This window comes from Procambarus clarkii, chromosome 57, assembly GCF_040958095.1.
Source record: "Procambarus clarkii isolate CNS0578487 chromosome 57, FALCON_Pclarkii_2.0, whole genome shotgun sequence".
NCBI classification, from domain to species: Eukaryota; Metazoa; Arthropoda; class Malacostraca; order Decapoda; family Cambaridae; genus Procambarus; species Procambarus clarkii.
In genome coordinates this window covers 19,110,083-19,127,043 of record NC_091206.1, presented here as the reverse complement: position 1 = coordinate 19,127,043, position 16,961 = coordinate 19,110,083, and positions in this window count along the sequence as shown.

Sequence of the window (16,961 nt, the reverse complement as noted above, 5' to 3'; positions counted from 1 at the left end):
GGCCATTAAGGTAGGAGACCGAGCCATAAAAGGAATGGCTGACACGGAGGGTTCGTCACGCCTAGCCCTGATTAAACGCAGGATAATGGTCATAAAGGGACTTTTACAGGCAGTGACAAATAAAGAAAATGGCACGTTACAAAGAGAACATAACGATACAAGAAGAAGAAGAAGTGGGGGAAAACGGAAGCAATTGGCATATGGACATAGGTGATGAAAATGATTGAGAATAATAATAATGGTATCATTCGCACTTCACCTTTGTTAGAATACCCTGTACCCTCCTGTACCAAGACCTGGCACACTGTTACTCACACACACACACACACACACACACACACACACACACACACACACACACACACACACACACACACACACACACACACACACACACACACACACACACACACACACACACACACACACACGCACACACACACACACACACACACACACATTACGACACTGGAAGACAGAAGAGTAAGGGGAGACATGATCACAACCTACAAACTCCTCAGAGGAATCGACCGGGTAAACAAGGACAAACTATTCAACACTGGGGGGACGCGAACAAGGGGACACAGGTGGAAACTTAGTACCCACATGAGGCACAGGGACGTTAGAAGGAACTTTTTCAGTGTCAGAGTAGTTAACGGATGGAATGCATTAGGCAGTGATGTGGTGGAGGCTGACTCCATACACAACTTCAAATGTAGATATGATAGAGCCCAGTAGGCCTAGTAATCTGTACACCAGTTGATTGACAGTTGAGAGGCGTGACCAAAGAGCCAAAGCTCAACCCCCGCAAGCACAAATAGGTGAGTACAAATAGGTGAGTTCACACACACACACACACACACACACACACACACACACACACACACACACACACACACACACACACACACACACACACACACACAATTCCACTTCCCCAAACTTGTCAAACGCCGATATTACTGTAATTTACTTCGCTGTATCTCGAGGGTATTCGCTTCACCAGACATCTCCAGCCATTACAGAGGGTCATTTTTGTAACAAATCAGCTTGACGCTTCAGTTCGCTTCTGAGAATAGCAGGCGAGTAGCGTACAGCTGACCGTCGTTTGATTATCCTTGATGATAACTCGATACACCTTGATTGGATTAAATCAAACTCGTGGGGGGAGGGGGGGTAGTAATGGTCGGACACAGCCAGAAATAGGAGTCGGAATTAGGTTAACCTTCCTCCTACCTATTCTAGGGACAGGCTAGCAAGCACGCGCACAGACAAGCAGACAGGGCAGCAGGCACGCGCGCAGACATGCAGACAGGGTAGCAGGCACACGCGCAGATATGCAGACAGTCTTGCAGATATGCATGTAAACAGGGCGACAGACTTCCAGGCATGCATACACACAAGCAGACAGGCTTGCTGGCACGCGCACAAGCAGACAGTTTTGCAGACATGTCCATAGCAGAGTTGGTCAACAGCTCCCAAACCCCAGTTTTCGATCATTTTGTATTTCAAAGCCAAGGCTTTTATCTATATTTCCATGTCTAATATGCATATGCTACTATATGTTTCCTTCAACCAATAATTTCTCGAATATATTTAGTTTTATTTTATTAAAGTTCATTCTTACATCTCCCTATTTCTCTCTCAAATTTCCAATTATGTCCCTTCATTATGCTTCCTGACATTGCACATTACATATTTGTTTACTTATTACCCGTTGGAACCTTGTATGTCGTTATCATATGTCCTCATTGTTCATTCTCTCCAGTGTGGGGGTCCAGATCCCTTTGATTTTCATCGTAACTGAGAAAAAATACATTGTTTTATATCTTTGAATATATTCCAGTAATGTTTAGTCTATTTTCCGGTGTGGAGCTCCACACTGAGACTGCATACCCAAGAGTGGGTCTAATGTAGGTTAGAATAAAACTCTCTTTTGCCAACATTTCTAAAATGTATTTGGGTGTTTGCCACGTTGGCATATGTTGTTGCCTTTATTCTGCTAACGGAATAATGTTAACTCTCAGGTCTAATCATATTCTTACTATATTATTTTTATTATTAAGTGTAGGAGTATGGTTGACCCTCAGCTCGTCTTGCACACCCGTGGATGCAAATGACTGTGCCTTACTGTGTACTGTGCAACATGATTTTCCTTTTCCCAGGTTGGTGTCCCTAGTTGTGTTGTGTGTCCCTGCATAGGTAATCTTATTTGCAATTCAGATAGAGTATGAGTGAAGGCATACGACGTCTAGTTACACGAGATGATGCAGGTTACACATCTCATTGTATCGACATGGGTGAGTCTTCGCCATTTTAGATGCTACAAGTGATGGTGGCAGTATCCAGGAGGCTGGCGTCAGACTATTGGGGTGATCTTGCTCCCATGCATCGAACTAGCTGCCTTATGGATACTCCCGATTACGCCAGAGAGACCAATAATTGAGCCAATTAGATGTTGAGTTAAGGTAGTACCTGCATTCTGGTTGGGGGTACCGAATTACGAGGTGTGAGTCGTCTACCAATGCCAGCATTTACTCTGGAAGAGGATATGGCGTACATCGGACGTGGAGTTTCCTGCTCAATAGTCATCGGCCAGTCCTGAAGTAGTGAACTCCTGGAAAACTCAGCTTGGTTTCTCCGCTAGTCGACTTCTGCAGTGGGTCCATTCAACGACGGCGAGGAAGCGCGCTTGTGAATGTGAGAGGGAGCTGATTTCTGTAAGTACTTAGTAATTTTACAAATGCATTGTCTCACATTGTCAATGACCAGAGTTTCTTTCACCCTGTTGCCCCCTGTTACCTAGCAGAAAATAGGTACCTAGGAGTTAGACAGTTACTACGGGCTGCTTCCTGGGGGGGGGGGGGTAACAAAAATGAGGCCTGGTCGAAGACCGGGCCGCGGGGACGCAAAGCCCCGAAATCATCTCAAGATAACCTCGAGGTAGATCCCGTTGAGCCTGGAGGAGTCTGGCCGTCTGAACTATGTTCCTAATGAGTGCCGGTCATATAACCCGAACACGTGCACGTGATGCAGGCGAGGAGTCACAATAACGTGGCTGAAGTATGTTGACCAGACCACACACTAGAAGGTGAAGGGACGACGACGTTTCGGTCCGTCCTAGACCATTCTCAAATTGAATGTGAGAATGATCGACTTGAGTAATGGTCCAGGACGGACCGAAACGTCGTCGTCCCTTCACTTTTTAGTGTGTGGTCTGGTCAACGCGCATGTGATTTATTTTACAACATTTGTCAGACTTCATGTCCATGCATATTTGTCGGGAGCATCCAATTGAGCTCCTGAAATTGTCCTTGGATTCACACGGCTGTGGTGTTAGGCAGCTGTGATTGATGACGCGTGTCACATAGTGGTGTTGACCCGGGGATCAATACGTGACTTGGGTATCGTCTGAGGGACGAATACTCTTCGTAGATTTACCTGTGACGCTTCGTTAAGAACATTTTCCTGAATGTATATATTTGTTAAAAAAGTTATAACTAATTATTGTGTGATATTCGTGGTTGAATCAGTGATTTCCTTATACCTAATATATATAAATCTGTTGTCCCTTCAACGTGATCCATACTATACTAGCACTAAGTCATATGCAAATATTAATGAGAACCGAACCCTGACTCGGAAGTGGAATTCGCAACAACCAATAATCTGGCAGAATTCACTTTGGACTCTGTGTTGTTGCTCCTGGTAATTTACACTTGCTGATAATCACTGTGAGCAGTTGGCCGCTCTTCCTTGACATTCCTACACACACAGAGGTGGTCTAACCTAAGTAATTTCGGACATAAGGAAAATGGTGAGAAAGACCTGACTCCATCCTTCGTGGATGGAGAATGGATTTTCCTCGATTAACCTACATTTAAAACTGAGTGGTCCTAAGTGGAGAGGAAAGAGTGGAGCCTGAGCTGTTCCCTTAGCACTAATGGGCCTGTAATCTCCTACCGTAAGCGCTTCAGCTTCGCGGAAGAGGAGTAGTCCCTCCCTTCTCTCAGCCCAACAGGCTTACCAGATAAGGATACTGAAGAACTGCTCTCTTTAGAGGCGCTGGCTTTCTTTTCACACTTAATTTATTACATGTCTGAGAGAAATCAGGGACACTCTTTCTTATATTTTGGTCAGTGAATATGAGAGCTAATATTGCTGTTATATTTAAACAAATTATTTTATTCAGTAATAGTTATTCCATCAACCTAGTCGTACAAATATAATATTACCTGGTCTGACTGTGGGTGAAATATTCACGGTACTGATTTATGCAGCCGAAAATATGTCTACGTTTAGTCACATTGATTTTATAGGGCGCCCGAAAAATAATTGAACAAATGTGCTTAACATTTCTTAAGCGTACTCTGTACATATTAATACTAAGTTACGCCTAAGATAAGCGTATATAGGTCAAAGACGCAGTTACAGCCCCACTCCTGGGCCAGGTAAGTCCCCTACGGGATCACCATAGCCCGTGCTACTTGAAGCTTTTTGTTCAGAGTAGCTGAAACTAAAACAACAACAACAAAGGGTAAAGACAGGTTAGGTTTACGGGTAGTGTCAGTTTTTGCTTTGCCCTCTATAATTTTAATCGTTCAAAATTTATTCTTCTTGAGAGGTAAAAAAAGCAGCTGTATTTTATGAACATTCTCCTCCATAAAAGCTATTTGTACTATTACATTCTATGGTTATTTAGCATTCACTTAAAAAATCTTCAATTTCACAGGTATACTGATCACTCTTTCCAGTTTTTGTCGATGTTTGGTCCGCAAGACTCACACCTAATTATCACGAAATTTTCACTAAAGTACTGAAGGCCAACAGGTAAAACTACGATTTTGAAGTTTAAGATAATATCCAAAAGTTTTCTAGCTCATAAAAAAGGATATGTTGGTTTTGTTTAAATAATACTTATTTTCCATTCCTTCTTCGCCTTCCTATTAAAACTTACCCTACTGTTACCTACCCTACCCTCGGAGTCGAGACTTACCCTACTGTTACCTACCCTACCCTCGGAGTCGAGACTTACCCTACTGTTACCTACCCTACCCTCGGAGTCGAGACTTACCTTACTGTTACCTACCCTACCCTCGGAGTCGAGACTTACCCTACTGTTACCTACCCTACCCTCGGAGTCGAGACTTACCTTACTGTTACCTACCCTACCCTCGGAGTCAAACTTACCCTACTGTTACCTACCCTACCCTCGGAGTCGAGACTTACCCTACTGTTACCTACCCTACCCTCGGAGTCGAGACTTACCTTACTGTTACCTACCCTACCCTCGGAGTCGAGACTTACCCTACTGTTACCTACCCTACCCTCGGAGTCGAGACTTACCTTACTGTTACCTACCCTACCCTCGGAGTCAAACTTACCCTACTGTTACCTATCCTACCCTCGGAGTCGAGACTTACCCTACTGTTACCTACCCTACCCTCGGAGTCGAGACTTACCTTACTGTTACCTACCCTACCCTCGGAGTCGAGACTTACCCTACTGTTACCTACCCTACCCTGGGAGTCGAGACTTACCCTACTGTTACCTACCCTACCCTCGGAGTCGAGACTTACCCTACTGTTACCTACCCTACCCTCGGAGTCGAGACTTACCCTACTGTTACCTACCCTACCCTCGGAGTCGAGACTTACCCTACTGTTACCTACCCTACCCTCGGAGTCGAGACTTACGCTACTGTTACCTACCCTACCCTCGGAGTCGAGACTTACCCTACTGTTACCTACCCTACCCTGGGAGTTGAGACTTACCCTACTGTTACCTACCCTACCCTCGGAGTCGAGACTTACCCTACTGTTACCTACCCTACCCTCGGAGTCGAGACTTACCCTACTGTTACCTACCCTACCCTCGGAGTCGAGACTTACCCTACTGTTACCTACCCTACCCTCGGAGTCGAGACTTACCCTACTGTTACCTACCCTACCCTCGGAGTCGAGACTTACCCTACTGTTACCTACCCTACCCTGGGAGTCAAACTTACCTAGCACCAGTCAGGTAAAGGTCAATACGCCCTGTACCTGACACGTATAAAACCCTTGAACTGGGTTCTTGACCATACTCGCCGTAGCTTTTGAGCCTAAAATATGTTTACGAAATTTGGAATTAAACTCTTAATTAACTAGAGTTCATAGATGCTCGCAAATATGGATATATCCTCAAGGATGAAACTGTTCAACTCGCTTTCAAGTCATATCAAGCAATTTGGGAATTTGGTTTTTAAGGTCACAATTACAATCAAATTACTTCACGATTTCTTTATCTAATCGTTACAACCTATTATGCAGTTAATACATCGTTATCGTATTATACTCTTTCGCAGTGCTATCAGCCTACTTTATAGCCTTATTAGATTTTATTATAGGCATTATTCAGTTTTATGGTCATTACTCTGGAAGAATCAATATACTGCATTATGCAATCAACGTTGTCCCTTATATTAGACTTCCACAACAAAGTTAGGCTGTTCACCTTGTCACACATGGTTATGCACACCGACATGGTATTATGCCAAACTTTTCTACTTGCCCAACTGCTTTGACAGTTCGGTAGAACGACGACCTCGCTTCCTGCTGGGTCGACGTTCGATCCACGAAGGTACAAGTGGACGGACGCACCGTTCCCTCACTCCATAAGAGCTATATAATAGCCCTAAATTTATAGGGCTATAAATATCTAGTATAGAGAGAAACTTACCTAGATTAACCGAAAATTAGACTAAGAAATGAACTAACTGGTCCGGATTAGTCGTAATGCACGGCCGGACTAAACCCAAACTGGACCGGATTTCAGCTCTTCTCGCAGCGGGAGTCCGGTTCATGCAAATTTCGCCAATATCATGGCTAAAACCCGAGTCTGCCGGTTGATGGGCCGATTGTGAACCATTCAAGTGTGATCAAAAAGACGCCAGAATCTGGGGATGTCAGCAACTCTCAAAGTCAGGGCAGGAAATTTTCCCCACGGAGGCTAGGGAGGAAAGGTTAAACTGGCTTTGGGGGGGGAGGAGAAACCTCCCCATAAGCCAGGTTAACCTGGCTTGGGGGAAGTTAACCGGGTTGGGAAGGAGGGGGGGGGGGGAAGAACTTTTATCTTGCGTTATTTGTAGATATGTCATCGCTTATTTTGGGTCCAGGGTTACTTGTATGTATCCGCGTTAATAATGTGTGTGCTCAATGACAGAGAAGGAAAGCTAAAAGGTTCGTTTCTTGAGAAAACATTCGGGGACTATATTATTAATTAATTTTTTGGTTCATGTCTGCTGAATATAAATAACTTGGTACATAAATAAAATTAATCACACACACACACACACACACACACACACACACACACACACACACACACACACACACACACACACACACACACACACACACACACACACACACACACACACACACACACACACACACACACACATAGCGATCTGGTAGCTGAGTGGACAGCGCGCGGGACTCGTAATCCTGAGGCCTGTGTTCGATTCCCGGCGCCGGCAGACAAATGGGCAGAGTTTCTTTCACCCTGATGCTTCTTTACCTAACAATAAATAGGTACCGAGGAGTTAGACAGCTGTTACGGGTGCTTCCTGGGTGTGTGTATTCACCTAGTTGTGCTTGCGGGGGTTGAGTGTGCTCTTTCGGCCAGCCTCTCAACTGTCAATCAAATGTTATTATCTACTAACTAATTTTTTTCACACACACATACACCCACACGAAGCAGCTCCGTAACAGCTGTCTAACACCCAGGTACCTATTTACTGCTAGGTAACAGGGGCATTCAGGGTGAAAGAAACTTTGCCCATTTGTTTCTCCCTGGACCGTAACAAAAAATGTAACATATGATAGGAGTAAAATAGGTCTGGATTAAGAATATAAAGCAACCGACGGTTAGAAATTCGGGGTTTAAGAGCTCACAGCTCGATCTTGCAACCACAAATAAACACAAACACACACACACACACACACACACACACACACACACACACACACACACACACACACACACACACACACACACACACACACACACACACACACACACACACACACACACACACACACACACACACACACACACACACACACACACACACACACACACACACACACACACACACACACACACACACACACACACATATTGGATAACATAAGTGGCATAATGTAAACTGAACGAGCATTAGAACAGTCGTCAGGAAATCATTAAACTCCTGAACCTCAACATGACACCAGTCCGAAAGAATACATCTCCAGCGAAGAGTTCTCGCCTTGGAAGATATATTAGCAAATAATTAAAACATACAACTTTACAGAAACGAGGCTTGTTCCAGAACAACGGGCGATGGGACACCAAGCAGGCTTAACCAAGCTCCGCTACAGGGAAAAGACAATGTGGCAATATAAAATTATTTGGGAATTGACAAGGTGGAAATGAAGATAATTTTTACACATATTAATAATACAACAAGAGTTTGTGGGAGGAAGCTACAGGCACAGCAGAGGAAAAAAAATATAAAAGTGATAAAATACTTATTGAACAAAGGTATTGTAGAGGGATTCCATCCCTAATTGTATTTTCACATTATGGGGCAGGCGGGGAGCATCCGATCTCTTGATCATCGTCGTCCCTCAATCAACAACCACAAATATTGTAGAACGTGTAATTAACCACACGAGGAGGAAGCCGTTTCCTCAATGCAGGCGATGAGTCACAATAACGTGGCTAAAGTATGTTGACCAGACCACACACTAGAATGTGAAGGGACGACGACGTTTCGGTCCGTCCTGAACCATTCTCAAGTCGATTGAGAATGTTTCCCCAATCGTTTCCTCAATCTACAATTTCAAAAGAATATATAACAAAACGTGAATCATTGCAGTAAACAACTGCTCGTGGGAAAGGTTGGGTTCCATGTGCTGAAACTCAACCCTACTGGAACAAATAGGCGAGTGCACACACTTCCAATCTATACCACAGCTAGGGGTATAGATTTCTTTCACAGCGTGAAAGAAATGCATTCCCTCCTTACAGCTCTTTGTAGGAGGAGAGAAGGAAATATATCTGTGTCTCACAAGTCTCCCACGAGCTTAAGGACCCGGGATAAAGCTTGAACACAACCTCCCATGTTGGGGCAGTACTCTGGCACGGGATATTTGTCCCCCTTCTCCCAACCCACAACCTCCAGTACAGTGATCCAAAGCTCATTAAGATATTTATAATGTTCCGCGAATTAAATACAAATGAAAATTGTTGCAAATTTTTGTATGTAGCTCGCATCAGCTACGGCGATTGGATGATATTTAGGAGCAAGTAATGTGGCCCATTTCTTGAATACTGGTACAAAACTACCAGCTTTCCAAGCTCCTAAAATATCTCCAGCGTTTGCATGTTAATGAGACACTTTCTTGCATTCTAAGTCTTGCAAATATCTCATCACAATAGAGACGTTTATTTTTTCTTCATATGCATGCGAACCTCAGTCTTTTTATATTTTTACTAATAGCTCTAATGTGACCCGTCAGCCTTCGAAAATAATGTTAATAACTTTCAACGGAACTATTTTGGAGCAACGCGAATGTGTTTTTATTTGGCATTCCAACACTAATACCTGCTACACTTTTGTCTTAAGTGTGCACGCATGCTATACTGTACACCACTGATTGGCTACCAAATTGCTTGGTAAACTAAACACAGTTTTGTTAGCATTTTTCCTCTGGATAGCCTCAGTGACTTGCTGGAAAAGAAGCTGGCCGCTCTAGAGTTTATAGTTGCCTCGATATTTTATATATATATATATATATATATATATATATATATATATATATATATATATATATATATATATATATATATATATATATATATATATATATATATATATATATATATATATATATATATATTGTAAAGATGTAAAGATGTAAAGATGTAAAGATGTAAAGGATGGGGTCACCTTGCTACCTTGGAAGGATGGTAAGCAAGTGGTATGGGACTACACGTGCGCTGCCACACTGGCCAGTACCTACCTCCACAACAGCACACGTGAAAGCGGTGGTGCTGCTTCTTTCAGGGAATCGCAGAAAATTATTAAATACAGAGGTCTAGCACACTGCTACAGCTTTGTTCCGATCGGCTCGGAGACCCTCGGTTCGTGGGGAAAATGTACATTGAAGTTCCTGAAGGAATTGGGGGACAAATTGATCAGCGCTACAAAAGACCAGAGAGCAAAAAGTTTCTTGTTCCAGCGCCTCAGTGTTGCGATTCAGAGGGGAAATGCCTGTTGCGTCTTGGGCACTAGTCCAACTTCAGAGGAATTCGAAGAAGTGTTTGACTTGCAACAATGATCGAACCCGTCTGTGACATTCATCAATGTTTCCCATTGTTGTGTTCTTCAAGAGATCCATAACCTTTAAGCACCTTTTTGCATTATTATTTTTGTATCAACCCATGTATATCTTGTAACCATCAAATGCATAATAAAGCACAAAAAATATTCAAGGAAGGGGGTGGTAGGAGAAAAGCACACAGAAACTGTATTGGAGGGGATCTAAACATTCCCTCTAATGCGTTATGCGTGGTTTCCTCCGAGGCTATGGGTCCCCCTTCTTCCAGCTAGAGGTGGTACTCCCTTCCTATGTATATATATATATATATATATATATATATATATATATATATATATATATATATATATATATATATATATATATATATATATATATATATATATATATATATATATATGTATGTATGTATTGTTAATATATAACGATAACAGGTTGCACCAAACAAAAGTTTTAAATAATTTTCCTTCTTTTTCCTCACCTCATGAATATCTTCTCTCCATCTTAATGCTGACTGTAGGATATTACAAAATCTCATCTCAAAACGATGTAAAGGAACTCTGCGAAGTTTATTGAATTTACAGTTCATTTCAAAATCGATATCTCGAAATTGAGTTTTCTAGCGAAGATCCCGGGGAAAATTCGGCGCCGAAGCGCAGAGAGCGAGAGCGAGCGAGAGAGAGAGAGAGAGAGAGAGAGAGAGAGAGAGAGAGAGAGAGAGAGAGAGAGAGAGAGAGAGAGAGAGAGAGAGAGAGAGAGAGAGAGAGAGAGAGAGTGAGAGAGAGAGAGAGAGAGAGAGAGAGAGAGAGAGAGAGAGAGAGAGAGAGAGAGAGAGAGAGAGAGAGAGAGAGAGAGAGAGAGAGAGAGAGAGAGAGAGAGAGAGAGAGAGAGAAAGAGAGAGAGAGAGAGAGAGAGAGAGAGAGAGAGAGAGAGAGAGAGAGAGAGAGAGAGAGAGAGAGAGAGAGAGAGAGAGAGAGAGAGAGAGAGAGAGAGAGAGAGAGAGAGAGAGAGAGAGAGAGAGAGAGAGAGAGAGAGAGAGAGAAGAGAGAGAGAGAGAGAGAGACTCAAAGTTAGACCCATAGAAATAAAGCGGAAGAACCAGACACACAGACGGTCGACCAGACGACGAATCGAGCAAAAACCTTCAGACAAGAATCACAATTCTTGGGTTGAATATTCCAAACACATTCGCAGAATATATCACCATAAACTGCTTTACGACCACAATTTCCCAGTCAAATAAGAAACGTCCAAAATTAAGCACATCGTATACATTTTTTTTTAAATTTAAATGTTTTTGTTTTCCTGTATTCTTCATTTTTTTAAATAAAAAAATGATTGCTGTCAAAAATTGGTCTCGGCTGGATTCTCATCTTCCTCCGGAGCGAACTCGTTTCCAATTTCCTGCGGCGCTGGAAGCGGCCTAGCACTTGGAGAGTTAGGCCTAGGTTTATTGAGGTCTGGAAGTCCTCACCTAGTAGAACTCAACTTGTAGTGCTTGCCGGTGGGAGGAAGTGAGCTTCATCACTCTGAATCTGTCTCTCAGCCTTCTGTCGACTGGTCTACAGGTTCTGGAGCGTCTAGCGATCTGTCACATCTACATTTGATGTGTAAGAGTCCTCCACTTCACTTCTAACTAAATGTCCTAACACTAACTAACACATGCCCACAACTCTTAACATCGATAAAAAAAAATATTTTCCTGATGTGTCTGTGGGTAGAGCTGCCAGGTCTTACGTCCCGAGATTGTATGTAAGAAGTTCTTAATAGAGTTTTGCCACTCTTGCACTGAAGATAAACGGGCCTGTTTCTCATAAGTTTAAAAAGTAAAAAACAGCTTCAGGTCTTTACCTCAGGTGGTGCTTAGGTCTGCCGTTTCGCGACTCTGGAGGTTCTGAATCCATACATAACTCTCTTAAAGTTTGTGACTGCACTATTGATCCAGATGTAAGGAACGCTAAGTTGATCAGTAATCAATATCTTGAACTGGCAAGAAGAAGGGTACGAGAAGAGGATTCGTGGAAGGTACAGAAAGTCTGCTGACTGAAATCTTAATTTTTTATCTCTTTTTTTTTTAAAGATTTACAAACTCTTTAATTAAAGGTTATCTAGAAATGAAAATATATTTGGGTGTACTGCACATGTTGCATTTGAGGAGTCCGTTATTTTCTTAAGGGAGCTAAGGAAGAACTTAATTTTGGTTAAAATTTACTGTTTCAACCTTTTCATTAATCCCTTTCTGGAGTTAATCAATTGAAGCTTTTTCACCATTCATATTTAGAGCCTTGTTATTTTCGTTTACCTTAATATTCCGTATTAAATTCTATCTCCTCCACCCTACTTTCATCATGTTATCTCCTCTTCTCTCCTATCATTATATTATCTATCACCTCCACCCTCATAACATGTTATCACCTCCCTCCCAGCAGTTATCATTTTATACCTGCCTTTATGCTTCCTCCAGTACCAATATTGCAAGTGAATAATAATTTATAATTATTATTCTTAATTCTCAAATTATTCAAATCATTACAGTTATGAGTGCGGTGAACAGGTACACAGTACTAACATACTTGAAGCTTACAATTAAAGCGTTATGACTAAAATTAGAAAACCATTTAACATTATTAGAATGATAATAGAATTTGAAGGATAATTATGCCAGTTACAGACATGTGGAAGTTTTCAGGACTGTACGTGTCAATCCTTTCACGTAAAGAGGCACACAGAACTCTCCACTGGCCGTGATTAATTAACACTTTCTCAGGCACCGCAATAACAATAACCCGGTTACAATGAGCTCGTAGTTACGTTGCCAGAAAAATGTATTTGTCAGCCAAAAACACCTAGTTGATCACCAGCAAGTCAGGGAGATACCAGGTTGATTATATCAGCCAGTCAGAAAAAAACTTATTCGATTACCTTGATTATCTTCATTACTTGATTATCAGAGATAAACCTTGTTGATTATCATTATAACATAAAAAAGACCAAGTGGAAATTAGACTTACTTTTAGATGTCGTATCTCCTGCCAGGGACCTAATCGAATCTAACTTGCAGGAAAGCTTTCATCAATAAAATCTACCATCATGTGTTTCGCTACGTCATTGTTAGCACCTAGAAGTTTATGAATTCACCAAGGTGGTCTGTGCATTCGACAAAGTGGTCTGTGCATTCAACAAGGTGGTCTGTGCTTTCGACAAGGTGGTCTGTGCATTCGACAAAGTGGTCTGTGCATTCGACAAAGTGGTCTGTGCATTCAACAAGGTGGTCTGTGCTTTCGACAAGGTGGTCTGTGCATTCGACAAAGTGGTCTGTGCATTCGACAAGGTGGTCTGTGCATTCGACAATGTGGTCTGTGTATTCGACAAAGTGGTCTGTGCATTCGACAAGGTGATCTGTGCATTCAACAAGGTGGTCTGTGCATTTGATCAGGTAGTCTACGGTCGCGTTCATTCAAGCGACCAAAGGGGGGAGGGAGGAGGTCTTTTCAAGCGACCAATGGGGTTGGGGGGATCTATTCAATAGACCAGGCGGCGGTGGCCGGCAGTGAGTAATAGTGGTCTAGCAGTTCCTAACCTTTCTGAATTCACATCCCTATTTACTAGGAAACTAGACATACTGGTAAACACAAAATGTTAAGAATTGTTCATGTGTGTAGATTCTTTAAAATATCCTAGCCTAAATAATCACCACTTGCAGAATACATTTCACTGCTTCCTTGGGGGGTAAAAATCCACCGGTTGGGAACCGGTTGACCAAGGGATTTACTTAGGCAACCCCTGACTGACACAAAGACACGCCCTCGATCCTCTCACTACACTTCTAAAAGCCTTCTCTTGCGTTCTCCCTTGTTCTTGATCTCTTTGATATTGAGTTCTAATTCTTATTTCTCCTAAATTATTTCTCCTAATTTTTTATTTATTATTTTATTTTTAAATTTCTCCTAAATCTCCTAAGTTTATCACCCAGTTATCTTAAAGATTGCACTCGGCGCCTGTATATATCCTGCTCATATATACATTCTCCTCATGTATACTTCTCTATACGAAGAGACCACAAAATATATTGACCTCGTCACCTCAGACGATAACGAGATAATAGAAACTGACGTACAGGTATAAAAACATTAATAAACCTGCTTAACCAAGTTCATGGGAAATTGTTCGTTGACACAGGCATAGTCTCAAACACCATGTTCATGATATTGATTTTAAAAAAAAGTAAACTTTACTTCTATCCCATATCCGTTGTCTGTGTTTTCTCGTGTTTTCCGTTGCCTCTCTTCCCCATTCGTTACCCTTTTCCCCCCTTACTCGCCCCTCGCCCCTATTCATTGCCTTTCCCTTCTATTCGTTGGTTATTCTCCCCTTCCTTCTTTGCTGAATCCGTTCCCTTTTCCGCTGCCTCTGAACACCCGTCCACTAATCTCCGCAAGGCTTTGATGGCGCCCGGGGAGCGGCTCCCGGCCAGACCTGCTGAGGAAGACGCAGGCTGCCTGCCCCTCTCTCTCTTCCACCTATCTCTTCTCCTTCTTCCACTCCCAACCATCTCCTTCCACCTCCCTTACCTCATTCATTTCACGTTTTCCTCCCAACGAGAACATTAATCCTCACGTCACAACGACCACACTAATTCTCTCCTCACAACGACTACACTAATCCTACAAGCACACTAATCCTCTCCTCACAACGATTACACTAATCCTACAAGCACACTAATCCTCTCCTCAAAATGACTTCATTAATCCTAACCTCACAATGACCATATTAATCCTCAGTCTAAGCAAATTGAAACTTAATAATGATTCGATACACAGTGAGAGGCGTCGTATGTCCACGTCTCTATCGTCAATATACATTTATTATGTGAATCAATGATAATACTGGATATATATATATATATATATATATATATATATATATATATATATATATATATATATATATATATATATATATATATATATATATATATATATATATATATATATATATATATATATATTCTTATTCATAGGAGCATACAAAGCTAGCATTTTTGTTGATGTTTTTCTCACCATAGAGTTTGTGGTATCAAAACTATTCAGAGATTCAACCATATTTACTGTTTGTACTATTTCTCCAGTCATTTCATAAATGATTATGAGCGTGTATGAATGTAGTTTCGTCCAATAATAATACTACGATCCATGGTTTACTGTATGTAGCTGATTTTTGTTCATACTAAGTTCATCCATTCATAATTAAGCGCACAGTAAGCTCTTCACCAGCTGATCTTCCCCATTCATAACGTGTAATAAATTCTCCAGGTGCGCTGCCGACCCATTCATTCTGTGGGCTGTGGGCTTTATTTATGTGTTCAGATATGAGCTGGAAGGAGTGGAGTATACTCCGTGTAAACTCATCAAGAGAGAGCTTCATTAAGAAATCCCTAACTCATTACTTCTTAAAGTGTAGAGCCGAAATATATCTCCTCATGGAGGGAAGGTTTTCTGATAAGTTATTAATTTTCAACAAAATATTTTAGTAACAATAAATATTAATATTAGAATTTGTAATAACATTATTAGGAGTTATAGTATCAGGAGTAAAAGTAGTAGAGGCGGTAGTACTAGTAGTCGTTAAACTAGTAGTTGTGAAGGTAGCAGTTTTGTAATTGTGGTAGTCGTATAATCATATGAGTAGTAGTAGTGTTATCAAAAATTTTATCATCATACTCTTAATGTGACATGTCTGGTAGATATGTCATAATGTGAATTGTCTGGCAGATATGTCATAAAGTGACGTGTGTGGCAGATATGTCTTAATGTGACGTGTGTGGCAGATATGTCAAAGTGACGTATGTGGCAGATATGTCATAAAGTGACGTGTGTGGCAGATATGTCATAATGTGACGTGTGTGGCAGATATGTCATAATGTGACGTGTGTGGCAGATATGTCATAAAGTGACGTGTGTGGCAGATATGTCATAAAGTGACGTGTGTGGCAGATATGTCATAATGTGACGTGTGTGGCAGATATGTCATAAAGTGACGTGTGTGGCAGATATGTCATAAAGTGACATGTGTGGCAGATATGTCATAAAGTGACGTGTGTGGCAGATATGTCATAAAGTGACGTGTGTGGCAGATATGTCTTAAAGTGACGTGTGTGGCAGATATGTCATAAAGTGACGTGTGTGGCAGATATGTCATAAAGTGACATGTATGGCAGATATGTCATAAAGTGACGTGTGAGGCAGATATGTCTTAAAGTGACGTGTGTGGCAGATATGTCATAAAGTGACGTGTGAGGCAGATATGTCTTAAAGTGACGTGTGTGGCAGATATGTCATAAAGTGACGTGTGAGGCAGATATGTCTTAAAGTGACGTGTGTGGCAGATATGTCTTAATGTGACGTGTGTGGCAGATATGTCTTAATGTGACGTGTGTGGCAGATATGTCTTAAAGTGACGTGTGTGGCAAATATGTCTTAATGTGACGTGTGTGGCAGATATGTCTTAAAGTGACGTGTGTGGCAGATATGTCTTAATGTGACGTGTGTGGCAGATATGTCATAAAGTGACGTGTGTGGCAGATATGTCATAATG